The 20,046-nt window shown below is 41.9% G+C and overlaps 1 pseudogene across 1 annotated transcript; it reads right to left on the bottom strand.

Moving 5' to 3' along the window:
* Positions 1-643: 643 nt before the first annotated feature.
* LOC149841191 (patatin-like protein 2) lies at positions 644-19,639 on the bottom strand (annotated as a pseudogene). The gene is made up of 9 exons (XR_016431689.1): positions 19,634-19,639; positions 10,669-10,752; positions 9,122-9,198; positions 8,664-8,768; positions 2,794-2,980; positions 2,306-2,470; positions 1,546-1,849; positions 909-1,084; positions 644-814 (listed from the first exon to the last, which is right to left on the bottom strand). The product of XR_016431689.1 is annotated as a patatin-like protein 2 (transcript).
* Positions 19,640-20,046: the final 407 nt, after the last annotated feature.

Below are 20,046 nucleotides of genomic sequence, written 5' to 3'. Positions count from 1 at the left end.
TTGTTCAATGGATCATGGTTGATATTGCAAAACACATTGCTCATTCGAGGCTCTATGATTAATACAATCTGATTAGGCGAGCTCAAGAAGAAAGCACATTCTGGAAAAATGAGCCATCAAATCCGAATGCAAAGGCCAAGCTCACACCAAGCTTGAGGAGTCCGGGCTTCAATTTTGAACATACAAGATCACATTTTGTTTGGAACCGAATTTTGCATAGTTAGATTTTTAATCAATATAGCTTGTTTTATTCTTTTATTAGTTCTGACAACCGTTAGGATTTATTTTGCATAGTGGGAGGGTACTGTATGCCGGATCAGGGTAGTTTATTTTGTGTTTTAGACCCAAGACCTGTGAAAATCTAGACCCAAGACTGGCCCAAACACTTGAATGGGTCTCCTGGCCCAAAACTGGTCCAGGGGGTCGGATCCCAGATCCAGACCCACCTTGGTCTAGGGACACCATCGTCATTGTAGGGTTCCCGGATTGTTCCTTAGCCTCACACATCCCATTTCTTCTGCATCAATTTGTCTCTCAAAAAAATAGAAATCTACATTATTGGGTTATAAAAATAAAAGAAACACTGATAGAATAAGAAGGTATGGTCTTTTTATACATAAGAGATGAAATATTACAATAAAGCTTTCAAGGAAATTGAAGAAATGTAATGTAATATGATATATCGACAATTGGATTACACAATGGTATACACAAAGAATCATATGAGTAATACTTCAAGATGAATCTTCAATGGTGGGCCTTGTGAGATCTCAGTTGCCGAAGCTTCCTTTCTTCGGACAATAATTTCGCAAACCTTCAAATTTTCAACAATTAAAAGAGTAAGATATTGTTAGATTAACAGTGAAAATTTCCATACTAGCTACAGAACAATTGCGGAATTATGCTACCTGATAAGTGCATCTTTGTTGGTGCCCTCGTTTTGTGCGGGTTCATAGGCTCCTGTCTCCAAGTTCACACGTGAAACTGGTTTCTCCAAGAGAGCTTCACCAACCTTCACCAGGTTGGTTAGATTTTTCTTGGTTGCTATGTCGACTGAAGCTGTGTCCCCGCTTAAAGTGTCATCCTATATTTATACCCATATAATTAAAGTTTGACAAAAATTAATTTAATAGTCTCTTGCTGCAAGAAGCCTTATGAATACGCACACAAAATCATGGTAACAAACCTTGCTTTCGAGATATTCGGGGTAAAGGAAAATTTTATGCTAAATTAAAAATTTGTTATATTTAAATTTTAAATTATATAAGAAAATATAGAAAAAAATAAAGAAAACATTGAAAATTTAACAGTATTTAAAAAATTATGAATACCCTAATCACATGATAATTGATAATACATGATAAAAATATAATATTTTTAGAATAGGTGATATTTTCAAAATATAATCTTTTTCTAGGGACAGTATCATCAGTTTGTGAGAATCTTGCAACAAAATCATGAGATTTTCAAAATATGACTCGATGATGTCATTTGCAAGCGTAATAGACTCGATGATGTACGAATTCATGAAAATATTTTTCATACCTCGATTCGCAAATAGTTTTGTTCAGAATTTAATGCTTGGAAGACCACAGAGACGTGGAAATCAACCATGTCCCCGCTTGAATGAGTGAAAGTGTTGATCAACGGGCTGCTCCCGCTATTCACCAGCCAGCCCATAACACCCCATTTTGCAGCTGATGTTGCACTGTATTTTTTTTTTAGGGATGACTGTTCCTGTTCCAAGAGAGATAACCAGAAACCTTCCATAGTCTATGGGTTTGACAGGGAAGAAATTTGGATTTCGTTGGAAGATTTCTCGAATCACTTCACTTACCGCTACCAAAGTCTGCACAAAAATAAATAGCAACAACAATTATATAATAATGATTGTCTATCCAAAAACATAATAATAATTAATTAAGATGAGATGCACACTTTAGATACTCTCACAAATTTGTCTCTGTGAGAGAGAGAGAGAGAGAGTTAAGCTAGCATAACCCTGGATCAAACCCTGCGGTTTCACGGGTGTGTCCATAGCTTTTAGAGGTGGACCACCCGGAGTTTTTCTTGCTTTGACGAGGAATTGGCGAGGGTTCCTCGTCATTATCAAAAAATAAAAATAAATGATTGAGATACCCCCAAAAGCTAAAATGGCATTTCTGAAATGATACGCTTTTAGTTTTTGTATAAAAATAATATAATTACTTTTTAAGAATTGTTTTTCACATTTTTTCTAAAAAAGAAAATGTAATCAACCGTCAAAAGTAATTACATAGAAACGGGCATGTAGTGCAAGACTTACAGGATTATTAGCAGCGACGCCTCCGTCAACAAGGTTGAAGCCTCTAATAGTCTTTCCCTCTTCATCCTTGGTTACAAAATGATGGGCAGGAAGGTAGGTGGGGGCAGCAGACGTACTGATGCATATGTTAGAAAGGAGTGCATCTTTTGTGGGATTCTTTTTAAGCTGAGCAAAATAGCAATAGAAACACCAAGTCAATCCTCCAATGCGAGTCATCACATGATCTTATGCTCTAGTAATTAACTATATACGAAAATTTTACAAAAACATGCCCAAGTTTTGGCCTACCTAACTTTTGGGAATTATTTTGATAACTGGGTGTATTAATAATATCTCAAAAGTTCGGCATGTGTTTGTAAGTAAGCCAAAATTAGGCATCTTTTTGTACATTTTTTCATTATATACTGATTATGACCATCGAGATCTTCCCATCATTTTAGTAAAAAAAAAGAAAAGAAAATCATGACCGTGGTGATAATGATGGCTACCTGATAGGAGGAGAAGATGGTAGGCTTAAGGAGTCTGACGTCGAAGGTTGGGATGACCACATTCGTTAGAGTTTGGTGCAATTTGGTATCACCAAGGTTGCTTCTGATGAGCTGGTGAAGATATTTGCCATCATATTTGGGTCCAGCCATTGCACGCATCAGCTTCTTGACCTTATTCATGGGTCGTCTGCTGTCACGGGCCTATTTCCTTCAATGGGCCAGCGCGGCGCGACGGTCCTTCCTTACCACCGCAAGCCTACTCGTCAGCTCGCTTGCCGGTCGCGGAAGCTTATGATCAGAGTGCAAGAGAGCAAGAGAGAATAGAGGGAGAGAAGTTGCAATCACAAGAAGCAATCACAACGAGGGTGAACAAAAGAAAGCTCAACGCATTTAATTCATTCACAATTTTGCCCGCAGGCTATTACAGTTCAAGTATACGGGCTGCCCCTTCGGGGTATTGATTCACCTAAACCGGGCAGCTTACATCAGACTCAACAAAAGCAAAACAGACTCTAGCACAACCGTACACTGTAAGTCGCAAGGGAACATGCTCCCCCCTTCAAATCATGCGCCGTCCTCGGCGCCATCTGTTTCGTGGTAAGCCCTGACTTCAGCCGGGTAGCGGCTGTTCATTCGAAATGCAGGCGCCCACGTTGGTTCCGCTGTTTCCTCCCACTGCACCAAGTATTTCTTCGCTTGCCCCAAGTAGTTGACCTTGTGGCGAAGGATCTGACTGAGGTGCTTCTCGGCCCATTGTGCTGCCGGGGACCTCTGCATGATGGGAGCGCGTTGCGGCACATTGCGTTCCGGCACATTGCGTTCCGGGTCTCCATCATCTGGATGGAACTGCTTGAGGTTGCACACGTGGAACACCGGGTGCACCTTGAAGTCTGGGGGCAACTCCAGCTTATATGCCAGCTTGCCCACCTTCTTTGTGATGGTGAAGGGTCCCTCATACTTTCTGAGTAGTCCGCGGTGCCGCCCGCGAAAGATGCCTGTGCGACCAGGATATAACTTCACCAACACTTCGTCCCCAACCTGGAACCCTGCGGGCCGACGGTGTTTGTCCGCCCACTTCTTCATTCTCTTCGCCGCTTTGTGTAAGAATGCCTTCGCCAACTCATTCTGCTCGTGCCAGTCGTGAACAAACTGATAGGCGAAGGATGGCCTTCCCTTTTCTTGCGCGGCAAGAGTGTGCAGGGTCAGTGGCTGCTGCCCCGTGGCTATCTCAAACAGGCTGTGGCCTGAAGATTCGCTCTTCTGCAGATTATAACAAAATTGTGCCACATCAAGGAGCTTCACCCAATTTTTCTGATTGGCACTAACAAAGTGCCTAAGGTACTGCTCCAGTATCCCGTTGATGCGCTCTGTCTGCCCATTTGTCTGCGGATGGAAGCTTGTTGAAAACAGCAAATCAGAGCCAAGTAACCGAAATACTTCACGCCAGAACTTGCCCATGAAGCGAGCATCGCGATCGCTCACAATGCTCTTTGGTATGCCCCAGTGCTTCACCACATGCTTTACGAACAACTCTGCAGTCTTCTCTGCAGGGCACTCCTTGGAAGCTGAGATGAAGGTGGCATACTTTGAGAAACGATCCACCACGACTAAAATAGAACTGAGGCCCTCTACCTTTGGCAGACTAACAATGAAGTCCATAGAGATGCTTTCCCAAGGACGTTCTGGAATTGGTAGAGGCTCAAGGAGATCGGCAGCCTTCTGGTTTGTCCTCTTATCTTGCTGGCAGATGAGGCATGTCCGCACATACCCCTCAACATCGTCTCTCATCTGCGGCCAATAGTAGCCGCGCTCAAGAAGTGCTAAGGTCCGCTCCTGACCAGGATGGCCGGCCCATAGTGTATCATGGCACTCCTTGAGTAGCTCTCGGCGAAGGCTTCCCCACCGTGGTACAAAGATGCGTCCCCCTTTTGTTACAAGGAGGCCATCCTGTAGCCAAAATCGTCGAGTCTTCCCTGCCTGCGCCAGAGAAACAAGGTGTTGTGCGGTCGGATCCTGCTGTGTACCCTCGCGGATGCGGCTCAGCAATGCACTTTCCAAATGCACTTCAGAAGGCTCTGCGCGCGCAGCAGCTAATTCAGCCCTACGGCTCAAAGCATCCGCCACAACATTGGTTTTTCCAACCTTGTACTCTAAGGCAAAGTCAAACTCAACCAAAAACATCTGCCATCGAGCTTGCTTGGGCGTCAGCTTCTTTTGCGTCTGAAAATAGCTCGTGGCCACATTGTCCGTCTTGACGATGAACTCGGCACCCAAAAGGTAGTGCCGCCAGGTCCTGAGGCAATACACAATGGCGGTCATCTCACGTTCGTGCACTGTGTACCGCCTCTCTGCATCCTTCAGCTTACGACTCTCATATGCGATCGGATGCCCGTCTTGCATAATAACTCCGCCAATGGCAAAGTCTGAGGCATCAGTGTGGACTTCGAAGGGTCTCGAATGATCAGGCAGTCGCAGCACTGGCTCTCTCACTAAGGCTTTCTTCAAGCCCTCGAAGGCATCTTGGCACGCTCCTGTCCAGAGCCATACCCGATTCTTATTCAACAAATCTGTGAGGGGCGCAGCAATGAGGGAATAACCTTCGATGAAACGCCGATAATAATTTGCCAAGCCGAGGAATGACCGCAATTCTGGCACTTTGCTTGGCGGAACCCATTCCTGGATGGCCCTTATCTTCTGCCCATCCATACGCAGCACACCACGCCCCACAACGTGGCCAAGGAAGTTGATCTCCTCCTGCCCGAAGAGACACTTCTCTCGTTTAACACAGAGGTCATTCTCCTTCAGCACCTGAAACACTGTTCGCAAGTGCCCGACATGTTCCTCCATGTTACTGCTGTAGATCACGATATCATCCAGATAGACTACCACAAACTTGTCTAAGTAAGGGTAGAAAATCTGGTTCATTAAAGTCGTGAACGTGGCTGGAGCATTTGTCAACCCGAATGGCATTACTAGAAATTCGTAAGCACCATAGCGGGTGACACAAATTGTTTTCGGCTCATCACCTTCGGCAATCCTCACCTGCCAGTAACCCGATCGCAGATCTAGCTTGGAAAAGATACGGGCACTGCCTAGCTGATCGAACAAGTCTGCTATCAATGGCAATGGGTACTTGTTCTTCACCGTGACCTTGTTCAAGGCCCGGTAATCCACACATAACCGTTTAGAGCCATCATGTTTCATCTGAAAAAGGACCGGGGCACCAAATGGGGCTTTTGATGGACGAACAATGCCTGCGTCCAACATCTCGTCTAGCTGCCTGCGCAGCTCCTTCAACTCTGCTGGCCCCATACGGTATGAAACCATTGCGGGAGGCTTTGCTCCCGGGGTCAACTCAATCTTGTGGTCGACCTCGCGTCTTGGCGGAAGACGCTTTGGCAATTCCGGAGGCATCACCCCCCGAAACTCCTCCAATAGAGGGGCTAGGGTCGGCGGCACTGCTGCTTCTACCTTCCCTTCATCTGCACGCACTGCAACTAAGAATGTCTGCTCCCCATGCTTGACACCCTTCTTCAGTTGCATTGCTGATAACACTGAAGACTTGCCTTTCTGCGTAAGGCACTGCACTGTGTGGGACAGGTCTGATCCCATGATCGTCAACGTGTTAAACTTTGGCAGCATCATCACATTCTGGCTTCGCAGAAACTCCATACCCAGAATCACCTTGAAATCGTCCAGGGGCACCACAGAGAAGTTGGCTTTGCCGACCCAACTCCCCACTTGAGTAGCCACATCTCTTGCTTCACCAAGAATGGGCTTGGCCTCAGAGTTTACTGTTTTAATAGTCTTCTTCTTTGGCCCAGTTTTCAAGCCCAACCGCTCTGCCTCTTCCCGCGAGACAAAGTTGTGTGTGGCCCCGGAGTCTACCATTGCCGAAGTAGACTTTCCATTCATAATGACTTCTACGTACATAAGTTCCTTACTGACCTGCATGTTCTTAGCTGCGCAACTTCTAGCTGCATTAATCGATCGCATGGCGCCCATCCTCGGTTGCATGGTCTCAGTGTCACTGCCTTCAGTATCGCTGCATTCTTCCTGTGCAGCATTGGCTTGCCCGTCGTCCTTTACAAGGCGCTTTGGGCATTGCCGGGTGATATGTCTATCACCACAGAACCAACATGTCACAACCGCACCCTTGTTGCTGTTGTTATGCTTTGTGTAGTTCTGTTTCTTTTCGGATTGATGGCGTGTCGACGCCTCACCTTTATCGTTGCGCTGCTCATCCTTCTTGCCTCCGTGGTCAGGCTTCTTCCCAACTTTGGTTGATGGGGTGAAAGGTTTGCGCTGAGTATCAACTAAGCGCTCTGCCACCACATATGCATCTTCCAAAATACGGGGGTTGCTCCTTTCGACTTCGGACTGTGCCCATGGTTGAAGTCCCACAATGAACCAGTTGAGCATGTCGTCTTCTGGCATGTTAGGTATCTCCAGCATAAGCTTCTGGAACGTTCGGACATAGTCTTGCAACGAACCAGTATGTTTGAGTTCACGAACCATCCGGTAAGCCTGTCTCTGCGCATTTCTTGGCATGAAGTAGTTGCGCAACTCTACTTTGAAGTCGTCAAAGGTGTCTATCATACATTGACCCCTCTCCATGTCATTGCGCTTCCGCCTCCACCAAGCGATAGCATCACCATCAAGTAAGGCCGCTGCAGCCTTGATCCTCAGATCTTCAAGGGTCACATTTTGGATATCCAAGTAGTCTTCTACTTGGAACAAGAAGTTCTCAATGGCCTTGCTGTCGCGAGAACCATTGAATTTTGCGGGTCTAGGTACATCAATCCTTGATGGTCTCTCACCATTTCCACCATTCAGGGTCACCGTCCGCTGCAACGTATGGTTCCTCAACTCAAGATCGGTCACTGTAGTCGTCAACGAAGTGACCTGCCCCATTAGTAAGTTCACCTGCTCTTGCAAGCTCGCCACCACATCATTCAATCCATTGAATGATTCACATGCGCGTGAAATCGCTTCATCATGTGAAGTCACATCTTCCACCAACTTGTTAACAGTTGCAGCCAACTCTTCTTGGCCCCGAGGTGAACCCATCTCCTCAGCTTCGACAACTGCCTTGCCTCTGGTGTTGCGCAAGTGTTGATAAGGCGCCACGATGTCTTGCTCACAAATCGCAGCCTGTCGGCGTGTCTGTCGACACCGACTCCGGAGTCCCTTCCCCAGCACAAAAACGGGCTCTGGTACCACTTGTCACGGGCCTATTTCCTTCAATGGGCCAGCGCGACGCGACGATCCTTCCTTACTGCCGCAAGCCTACTCGTCAGCTCGCTTGCCGGTCGCGGAAGCTTATGATCAGAGTGCAAGAGAGCAAGAGAGAATAGAGGGAGAGAAGTTGCAATCACAAGAAGCAATCACAACGAGGGTGAACAAAAGAAAGCTCAACGCATTTAATTTATTCACAATTTTGCCCGCAGGCTATTACAGTTCAAGTATACGGGCTGCCCCTTCGGGGTATTGATTCACCTGAACCGGGCAGCTTACATCAGACTCAACAAAAGCAAAACAGACTCTAGCGCAACCGTACACTGTAAGTCGCAAGGGAACATCTGCATTCCCTCAATTATCACCAATCAAGTATTACACCCATTACCAACTCGCATGAAAAACATGAAGTCCTATCCTATGACATTTGATGCCCTAGCTATGTTGATCCTAGACATCCAACTGATGCATCTGGATGGCTAAGATATGTCCACATCAGGGACGTTAGTTGGATGGCTAAGATCAACATAGGATGGATCCTATCGTATGCCATATGATGGGATTCGTGTTTGAAATGTAGCACTACCAAATTTACTGTGTTTGAAGCAATTAATACTTGATATGTTAGTTACCTAGACTGAGGGAAAATCTTAGGGCAGTTTTTGAGATAGAACGGGACCACATCTTTAGCTGCATAGAGAGGTCGGTTGTCTGCACCAGGTGTGGTAAGCATGGCCAGGGGTGTAGCTAGGATTCATGTGAGGGGGGGGGGGCAAACAGGGGTGTAGAAAAAAAATTATTTGTGTGATAGTCGGGGTTTCGGGGGCAGCGCCCCCGAAATTTTTTTTTTTTTGAGATAAAATAAAAAATGGCTACAATTATTAATAAAAATCTATTTCATATGGACAAATCAAACTATTTGCTGCAGTAAGGGCTGGGCTGGGCTAAAAAATGGATAAAAATCTATTTCATATGGAATCAGGGCAGGGCTAGGACTGGGCTTTTAAATTTTTTTTTTTAACTGTTTGGGGAGGCAGGATTGGGCTACAGCCCAGTCCTGCCCCCCCTAGCTACGCCCCTGAGCATGGCTGTCACCAGACCACCGGTGCTGGTTCCTGCTATGACGTCAAAATAATCGGTGATCCTCGCATCCTTCCCATCCAATTCCTATTCAATAAGAAAATAACGAGTCATTAATAAATTAATTTTTGCTTTAAAAAATAATAAATGCATATTTTTTTTGCAGGAAAAAAGAAAGATCTTAATTTTTTTTTAAAATGATGAAGAACCCTGGTTGAGAATTTGGCCCGGGTCATTTATAATGGGCTTCCCCCCTTGGTGAGGTCACCGACACCCAAGACCTTATGGGGCTCACCAGTTAAAGGCACCCGCACACCCAAGTACTTTATGTTGGATCTAGGTATTGGATCCAAAGTATTGATCAAGGTATTAGATCCAAAATTGACCATTGGGTCTCACAATAAAATCCAATGGCCACCGGCCCACCACAGTAATTGACTCTTGGTGTACAGTTATATAGTGAGGTGGTTATTGAAGAGGGTGGCATATTTCTCCATAAAATGTGATGAATCCCCCTACATCGTGTATAGGAGAACGAAAATGAAAACAGAGAAATAGAGATCTCTATAAAGGTTTGAGAGATTCACTGCTGAGAAGAAGGGAGTTAGAATAACTCAAAGATATAGCATGTTGTGATACATAAATGGAGGTTTGATTCCTCCTTTTCAAACACATGCCCCGCCTTCAATTACCCCACCCTAAACCAAACTAGGAATCCAATCGGGGTTTCATCACTTTATCCCTATGCCCGCTGTCACTTGGGCAACCCGAGTGGGTGTAAAATAATGATCTTATTAATCAGGTTAATTCAAAGTGGAAGATTTTTTTTGATGGGCATGAAAAAATGGATCCGCATAATTATGCAGTGCAAGAAATGTTGATACTGTATGTTTGTTTTGCTTTTTTTTTTGAGATATTTCAAATTCATATGCCTTTGATTTTTCTCTGCTCTGTTTTCCTTTTCTGAAAATATTTAGTTTGTTTCACTGCTCAGTTGATCGGAGGGTGCCGCGCAACAATTAACAAGTTCATGTTATCTTTGAAAAAAAAAGAGATTCATCTATTAACCGGATTAATTCAAAGCAGAAAATGCACTGAAAGGTGTTTGTGTTCGTGCTCATGTTTAGACTAGCCTTGCTGTGCTTGAGCTCGATGTCAAGCAAGATTAGCCAAATACGAGCTGGCTTCTTCGAAAAAGAGTACATGTACTTTAATTAAAGAGACAAAAACCAAATGAGATTTAAACCGAGAACCTCAATTTTAAGAACCAACTAAGCTATCCAACTATATTAAGTTAGATTTTTTGACATAAACCTATATATTTTATCTACGCAAGCTCATCCAAGGTGAGCTTAGCCAAACGCACCCTGTTCAGGCTCAAACCATTGAAGCTAAATAAGCTGCTCACGATTCGGTGAACCAGCTACATGAATGAGTTTAGGACGAGCCAATGCAAGTGCTCAGTTCACTTGATCTCTGCACTACTATAAACCCATGCTGATAATAAATGTACACCAAGTGATGGAAAAGAAAAAAAAGGATATATGTTTATATTACTTGAAGTTGTGATTCAAGGAAGCTTAGGATGGTCCCTGGAATGATCCCTCTGACTCCACCTCCATCTATGCTTAGAATGGTGATCTACTACAACAAAGCAGTAGCTTAGCGACGACCACATTCCGTCGCTAATCCGTCGCTAACAAGCGACGGATTAGCGACAACGCGGCGACAGTATGCTTACGTCGCGAATATTTCGACGCTAACTGGCGACGAAATAATTCCGTCGCCAAGTCCGTCGCTAATTGCGACGGAATAACGAGCGCTATATTCCGTCGCCAATCCGCCGGTACTAAACGGCGACCACGGCGTGGCGACGGATTTAATTTTGTCGCTAAGCCGTCGCTAGATTAATATGAATAGCGACGGAATCATCCGTCGCTAATCCGTCGCAAAAACGAAAAAAAATAAAAAAAAAATTATTTAAAAATTAATTACCGAGAACCGTACAATTTATATTTCCTGTAAATAAAAAACAAACCACACAAAAAAATTCATATAACAAGTATCTATAATAATTAATCGTTCCACCTTAAAACTAAGAAGTTTAATTATTTACAATTCAACAATTATAATTAGGAAAAATAAAAAAAATAGAACTTCTTCAACACAGTCCTCTAATCATCGCCAAGATTTTGTGCGTCTTCTTGTTCATTGTCTTTATCTGTCCCTTCAGCTCCACTACCCTGATTATCGCTAGCAGCCTACACAAGAAAAGAACAGTCAGTATTGATAAACAAAATATAATGAAATAAATTACACACTATATGTGATTCTATCATGTGCTCATGTGTGATCTAAGGCAATAAAAAAACTCTATATGTGATTCTATCATGCTCATATGTGTGCTAAGGCAGTCAAAAAATTGAATATGTGATTATAGCATGTTCATATGTGTTCTAAGGCATATAAAAAAACTCTATATGTGATTCTACCATGCTCAGATGTGCTTTAAGGCAGGCAAAAAACTATATATGTGATTCGATCATGCTCGTATGTGTGCTAAGGCAGTAAAAAAATTGAATATGTGAATATAGCATGCTCATATGTGCTCTAAGGCAGGCAAAGCCAAAAATTTTATATGTGATTCTATCATAAATGATATATAACATGTTCATATGTGTTCTAAGGCAGTTAAAAAACTCTATATGTTATTATAGCATGTTCATATGTGTGCTAAGGCAGTCAAAAAACAGAATATGTGATTATAATATGCTCATATGTGTTCTTAGGCAGTAAAAAAACTGAATATGTGATTATAGCATGCTTATGTGTTCTAATGCAATCAAAAAAACTTTATATGTGATTCTATCATGCTCATATGTGCTCTAAGACAGACAAAAAGTTAAATATATATATATATATATATATATATATATATATATATATATATATATATATATATATATATATATATATATATATATATATATATGTGATTCTATCATGCTTATATGTGTGCTAAGGCAGTAAAAAAATTGAATATGTGATTATAGCATGTTCATATGTGTTCTAAGGCATCTAGAAAAACTCTATATGTGATTCTACCATGTTCAGATGTGCTTTAAGACAGTCAAAAAAACTATATATGTGATTATACCTGAGAGGGACCTAGAATCGAAGATCCCCTATCCTGAACAACGGCCTTGATCTCATTTCGGAGAAAGGGGGCGACAGTGTATTGGAAGTAGTTATTCAGTGATTCATTAATGATCTCGCGTACATCATCACTGGAAAGAATAGTCGGCTGCTTGGAGCTTATGTCGGCGCAAGAAGTTGGTGAGCCGTAACTGGAAGAACCAATAACTGGTGAAGTGTTCATATTACTCCCAAACCCGAACACGCGACCTTTTTTGGGTTCACCTGCTGCAGTCACCCATGCTGTAGGATCAAATGATGGATGCTGAGTAGCGTCTTCGCCATATCGCTCTACCATTTGTTGCTCATATGCCTCCTACAAAATAATGTTTAAAGTATTCATTAATAATTAATGATAACATTATGATGACTTGCATATATATTGCAATGATTATTAATAGAATTAATACATACCGTTGTCGTTCTCGCCTTCTCTGATACGAAGACTCCCGTGGTCTTCCGTTTATGTGTTTCTACAAACACATCCTTATATGGTACACTGCCTCCTTTTTCTGCTTCCTGCGAAGTTAAATGACAAAAGATTTAGTACACAAATTTGCAACAATACTTATAAAATTAATATTATATATTGATGAGTTACAATACTTATAAAATCAAATTATACTCGGACTTCAAATTCATTAGTTGAAGAACTGCAGACAAGATAGTGTGACTCTCACAACCGTTCCAAAGTGGCTCATCAGCATCTCTAAGTAAATCATAAAATCTACTAGCTGCATCGTTTGGTGATTCTTCATCTACGACAGTTCTTACATCACTAGAACTCATAGCAGAACCCAGTTCTGTTCCTGCAGCATCAAATATCAAATTCGTATATGGATTATCGTGCACCACATTCACCCGTGCATCAAAATCGTTTCTAAATTCTTCTCCATGAAACGTCCAGTTTTGATAATCACTCACAAAACCCTTCCTGTATAGGTGATGTCTAACGCCATGAGGTTCTACAAATCGATTATTCTTACAAATCTTGCAGGGACACCTAATCCGACCTGTGGGATCTACCGTACTGACACTTGCCGTTGCAAATTCAATAAAACTGTCGACACCATCCATATATTCATGCGATAACTCATTGTCCACTATCCTACGGTACATTCATTCACGGTTTGCAGTCATTCTGTCGTATGATGTTACGAATAATATCCTAACCAGTTAAAAGAGAACCATCAGAATACTATGATAAAGAAAATATCAAATTTATCATGCAATATATGATGTCATACAATCACAAGAATTATGATGCATGCATTGATAACTTAATATTTTCATGTGCAAACTATTCATGACACGATACATTCATTTGAAGCATGCTTTCAGTACACAATTTCACATGGAAGACATAATCAAATTGAAAGTAACTACATGTAAGCATGGATACAATCACATCAAACATTGCAATACATCGAAATAATTCATATCAAACAAATATCAAACATGTACCTGCAGCAAACATACTTCAATATCCTACTAACTACTACCATGCATAGCATGGACTCCGTACTCCAAAAATAAGAACACTTCCATATTCATACATTAAAATCATGCTCAGCATGATCTCCGAACTCCAACAAAGTAGTCCTAGATATCAACAACTAAGTGAGTGTGTGAACAATAAAGTGTTATATTCAATAAATTAAATAACATGTGATGCGCTTGCATCACTTACTCACCACGGGTATTTACCCGATTTGCATTATTTTTGTCACTTACTTACCACGGGTGGCGGGGCACAAGCGAGTTCTGTTGAGAAATCTGCAAAAAAAAATGATGTTTTAAAATGAAGTCACCATGAAATTATTCGACCATATTAAATCATAAAACCTTAAAATACAAGAAAATAAATTATAAATAAACCAAAACATCATAAACTATAAGAAAAATAAACCATAAAATTAAATAAAAAAGCCACAATTTAAACCTTAATCAAACAAGGAAAAAACCTGCCCAAATCAAATACAAAAAAATCCTTAATCAAATTAACTAAAAAGTATTAATTAAAAAAATGTGATTTAAATCCCTAATTATAGAAAATAAAAATAAAAACTCTAAATAAATAAAAAAAACCTAATCAAATTAACTATAAAAGCCTTAATTAAAAAATTTTGATTTAAAGTCCTAACCAAATTAACTAAAAATCCTTAATTAAAAAAATTATGATTCAAATCCCTAATCATAGAAAATAAAAATAAAAGCTCTAATCAAATCCAAGAAAACCCTAATCAAATTAACTATAAAATGCCCTAATTTTTAAATTTTGATTCAAAGCCCTAATAAAACAAAATCAAATAAAAAACCCTAATTAAATTAACTATAAATAGCCTTAATTTAAGAAATTTGATTCAATTGCTTAATAAATGAAAATCAAAATAAAAAATCCTAATCAATGAAAATCAAAGAAAACTAAACAATAAAAATAAAATAAAAACCCTAATTTCTGAAAAAAGAAAAAAAAGAGCAAGAAACCAGGGGGTCGACCCCCGGCCGGACACGGCAGGGGGTCGACCCCCGGCCGAACATCAAAAGGGGTTGACCCCCTGCCGGACAAGGCAGGGGGTTGACCCCTGGCCGGACACGGCAGGGGGTCGACCCCGGCTGGACAAGGCAGGGGGTTGACCCCCTACCGGACATCAAAAGGGGTTGACCCCCTGCCGGGGTTGACCCCCTGCCGGACACGGCGGGGGGTCGACCCCCGGCCGGACATGGCGGGGGGTCGACCCCCCCCCCCCGGCCGGACACGGCAGGGGGTCGACCCCCTACCAGGGTTGACCCCCGGCCGGACACGGCAGAGGGTCGACCCCCGGCCGGACACGGCAGAGGGTCGACCACCTACCGTGGTCGACCGCCTGGCAGAGTCGACCCCCTGCCGGAAAACGCAGGGGGTCGACCTCCAATCCATTTAAGGTGAAATACGTACCTGCGGTTGCTCCGGGCAGCGACGGCGGCAGCGGAAGGTTGACGGAGATCGACTTCCGGCGAACGATGGGGGCCGGCAGAGAGGTCGACGGGATGTATAGGGCGGCCGAAGGAAGAGGGCGGCAGGAGGGAGAGGGCGGCGGGCGGGAGCAGCGAAAGGAGAAAGGAAAAAGAGGGGTGGGATTAGGGGTAATGCGACATTTAGCGACGGCTTAGCGACGGATTAATTCCGTCGCTAAGCCATCGTAATTCAAAAAACAAAAAAGGCGACAGAAAATATTTCGTCGCCTAGGCCGTCGCTATGTTGCGACGGAATTTTAGCCGTCGCAATTCCGTCGCTAACTGTCGTATTTATTGCGACAAAATATTCTCTCGCACAATCCGTCGCTAAGTAGCGACGGATTTTGCGAGGGAATATAATCTGTCGCTAGTTTCGTAAAATTCTACAAATATAGCGATGGATTCATTTCTCTCGTTAATCCGTCGCTAAGTAGCGACGATATAACTCCGTCGCTAAATTCCGTCGCTAATCAACTATTTTTTTGTAGTGATCATTCTACCATAAAATGGTGTCTGATGCTGAGACAGTGGTGATGTTGCAGCCATTGCTCTCCTAGATTAAAAGGGTGGTTTCTAGAGAGATGGTTTGTTTGGGATGAAAGCCTCAACGGTAGAGTTTAGAAGGCCTTGGATTGAAGGAAATGAATAGGCTTTGCAATCTAAAGTGTATTAAGACTAGAGCAAGGTGGCTTAATTTGTATGGGGAATGATGAGTTTACCTAATAAAGAACGGTTGTGGTATTTATAGGACGACGAAGATGCGAGCTACCAAGGTTGTTAAATGCGATGAGGCGAAGCGAGGCGTTGAGCCTGCGCTTCGCCTCTGAGGCGTACGCCTCTCACAACTGGAATGGAAGTGAAGCGGTGGGAGGGGAGGCAGTAAGAGAAGGACCACCGCCCAGCTGGTACGGAAGCGAGGGATATGCCGGTCGTCCGGTGGTCGGAGAAGACTGAGCAGCAGCTGCAGCACAGCAACTCCGGTGGTCGGTGGTCACAACTGGTTGGAGGTTGATGAGGGGCGCATCACAGCAACGCCTCAGTACCTTGAGCGTGCGCCTCGCCTCTGAGGCGTACGCTTCAGGTACTGAGGCGTACGCCTCTCACAACACTGCGAGCTACCGTGATCATGGAAAATTGAGTGTTTGGATGCACTTGATGAAACTTCCTTGTGGGTTCAAAAAGAGATCAGAATTTTGAATTCAAGCATGTACTGCTTGGTCAAGGAAATAGATTACAATGTTCAGACACCAACACTTTTTCTCTCTCTATGTTTATCCACACACCAACTTGCAGTTGAAGACCAGGGCAGTCGTTTGCTAACCTGGCCCTTCTGCACTTCACCGTTCCTGTTTTCCTAACCACGAATATTTTAATCGACTTAGTTTTTTTTTGCAATTAAAAACAGAGAAATTTGTATAGAGTCTAACCTTTTGCGTGGTGGTCAAGAAAAAAAAAAATCTATTTAAAAAGACATTTCAGGAGGCAAGCTTTTGCTAGAACTGATCTCATGGTTAAGATCCATATAACATAACATCCATAACCTTTAGCTTGAAAATGTGTATTTTGCCTAGTTTCTTATGCAATAGAAGGCTAGGAGCAATTTAATAATTTTATTATACATAACTCACCATTTAATTAACTTGGTTGTGAATTGACACCTGGGTTGGGTTTCTCAGATTGTGGTTGTGTTTTTTTTGGCACTTGTCAAATTGACTGTTTTCTTTGAAAAAAAAAAGAACAGAGTTTAGCCTGAGTTACGTACATCATGAGGTTTCTTTATTTTTTTTATTATGAAGAACCCTTGGTGAAGCGAGGAAAACTTCGGGTGAGAACCCATGACCAACCTGCCTTAATTAAATGGCCCACCTTTGAAAGCTACAGACATACCCTTCCACTCATGGGTTTGATCTGGTGTCTTCATCTCAGCACCCTCACATCCACCCTGCTAGCTACACTGGCGACCCCGCGGTGTTATCTGAGGTCTCTTTATCGAACAACTTTAGTTAAAAGTTGGGTCTTGAAATGTATTTTAATAAAACCTGAAACTCTTCTTGAAATATCTGGCAAAAGGCTAGGTTTTAAATGAAAACTTTTCTCCATAAACCATATTTAATTTTCTCTCTCTCTCTCTCTCTTTATATATATATATATATACTTGTACTCTGAACTGTGCACAGTCACCATCTAGATGGTGGCTGTCTTACTCTTATGTTCCTCTCTCATCCAATATTCGGTTGGATGTATTTTGGTAATGTTGAATGATAAATGTTCTTCTCTCTTTATATATATATATATATATATATATATATATATATATATATATATATATATATATATATATATATATATATATATATATATATATATATATATATATATATATATATATATATATATATATATATATATAAGAACCCTCAATGAGCACCTGGTCACTTAATGGGCCTAACTAACTAACTCCGGTGCTGTTATGGAAGCACCAGTACCGGAAGCTTTTTAGATAGGTGGGAAGCCCGCTTCCCGAAAACTCGCTTCGGAAAGATGATACTCCTCGCTTCCAAAACTTGATGAGAATCTCGTCCTTTGCTTATTCTTCTTATATGTTCTTTCACTCTATTTTTTATGTGTTTCCCTCTCACACTTTGCACTCACTTTCCTCTTCTGTCTCTAAATTGGTAGTCACTATTTTTAGATTATCTTAAAAATTTAATTTTTATACTAAAAAATCATGAAATTTAAGAATAGTTATTTTTATTTTATTTTTTATTTGTATTTTATTTTGATTCCCATTCAATTCTTATATTTATTTATTTATTTTATTCTCCGCTCCCCGCTTTCTAGCTTTCGCTTCGTAATCTGGCAACCTTGGTCAAACCTAGGATGAAGGGTCAGCACCTTTTCTCCCAAGCCCGCCGGGCCACTGGGCAGGTGTCATAAACGCCATGTACGATAGCTTTGGGAGAATGAGGATCAGGTCAGGGGTACCGATGGTGGCCATGAGCGGGCCCCTCCGATGAAGCTCATTCATGTGATCAATGACATACCAGATGCAATAGGTTTGCCTTTGTTTTCAGCTATTAATTTTGCACATTTTTAGACGTTCAGTTAGAGAATCAATGGCTTTAAAAATATATATATGAGGCCCATTTAATTGAGATACACAAGCCAACGATGGTGTTTGGGATGTGGAAATCAAGAACTCATTTCGTGAGCTTTGACATCAAAAGAATGATGACCAGGATGGCTGAACACTATTTTATCTGCATGTCTTCAAAACTGGCATCGTATTCATATATAGATTTCTCCCTAAAAAAAAGTACATACGGATCGAGTGTTCCATTTTTTCTTCCATGGGTGGCTGACGTCCAAGAAACGCATCTCTTGTTCCACCCAATGTTAGTCAATATCGGTATCGTCCCTGAATCGCTCGCCCAACGATTCAGGTGAATTCAGGCCCGATACCGATACTGAAGTGAATCGTTTTGAATGGGCCAAAAAATAATTAAAAGGTATTACGTGTCAGAACATGACACATGTTACAACTAACAAAATAGTATTTAAAAATATTAAAAAAAAACGGAACTGTGATTGCACTTTTAGTCTGTCGCTGCACCGATCGCCCTCCATCATTTCTAGGGCTCCACAACTGACAGGCCCTATCCCCAAGATGGAGCGCGATCAGGTGCAGTGGCACGTACACTAAGTGTGCAATCACATTGCACCTGATCTTTTTTCCAAGTATTAACATTTAATAGTTTAAAGAAAAGGAAAAAGTTATATAAAAAGTAACTCCTGTAATCATTCGAGCGGTTTCTTAAAAGATGAACATTTATCCTAAATAATTGAAAACAGATGCGACTGAACAGAAGTTTGTTATGTATTAGGCTTCTGTAAACTTAATTACCGAAAGCAAAAGAAAGAGTTCTGAGCAGGTAAGAGGTGTTCCTTACGATACTACCAATGAGAGGCCCTTATATTATTTTACAACACCTCTCTCTCTCTCGGGAGGGTGGTGTATGTTCTCCCCCGATGATTCACTGAATCCCACGTCTGTGTTCGGGGGGTCTGAATGAACACCACATATACAAGCACATGGGGCTCATATTCCCGTATATGTTGACATCACTTAGCATTGGAGCCTGGTGTAGTTGCATAGACTTAAGTACCCTTTCTTGAATTTCTTCTTATAAAACGATGGTTTGAGAAAATGATAAAAATGCCCTTCATTCAAAAAAAAAAAAAAAACGGTTCAAAAAAAGGACAAACATGTCTTCAATCCAGAAAGTCGAGGATGATGTTGACTCTTCAAAGTCTACACAGCGAAACGAACCTTCATCGTTTCGCTGATGGTGATCCGGCGAAACGATGATGAGTCGACGATCCGATGGTAAGCTGGCGATCCGATGGTCATCCCGCGAAACGAACCTAAGCTATCAAAAATGTCTGTTTGAACTTTTCATTGTCATCTTCTTTTTTTTCCTTCTCTGTAAAACACTGTAAAATCCTCTCTCTCTCTAGAGAAGAAATCAAGCGAGACAAAAAGTTCTCCCTGGAGAAGGCCATGAACATCAACCCTCTCACTCTCTCTCCCTTCTCTTTCTACTTTTGTGCACATCCAGCAGACGATCCTACATTACTCCATCGAACACCGACTGACCTGCACACTAACTATACCATCGTGCGTGGTCTATGTCGATAGTGGGCCTTTAAAATTTTGCATGGGTTACATTTCATAGCCTGCGT

Source organism: Nuphar pumila, chromosome 4, assembly GCF_984573655.1.
Source record: "Nuphar pumila chromosome 4, dmNupPumi1.hap1.1, whole genome shotgun sequence".
NCBI lineage: Eukaryota > Viridiplantae > Streptophyta > Magnoliopsida > Nymphaeales > Nymphaeaceae > Nuphar > Nuphar pumila.
Note: the sequence above shows the minus strand (reverse complement) of the source record. Positions and strands in the feature narration are given on the sequence as shown.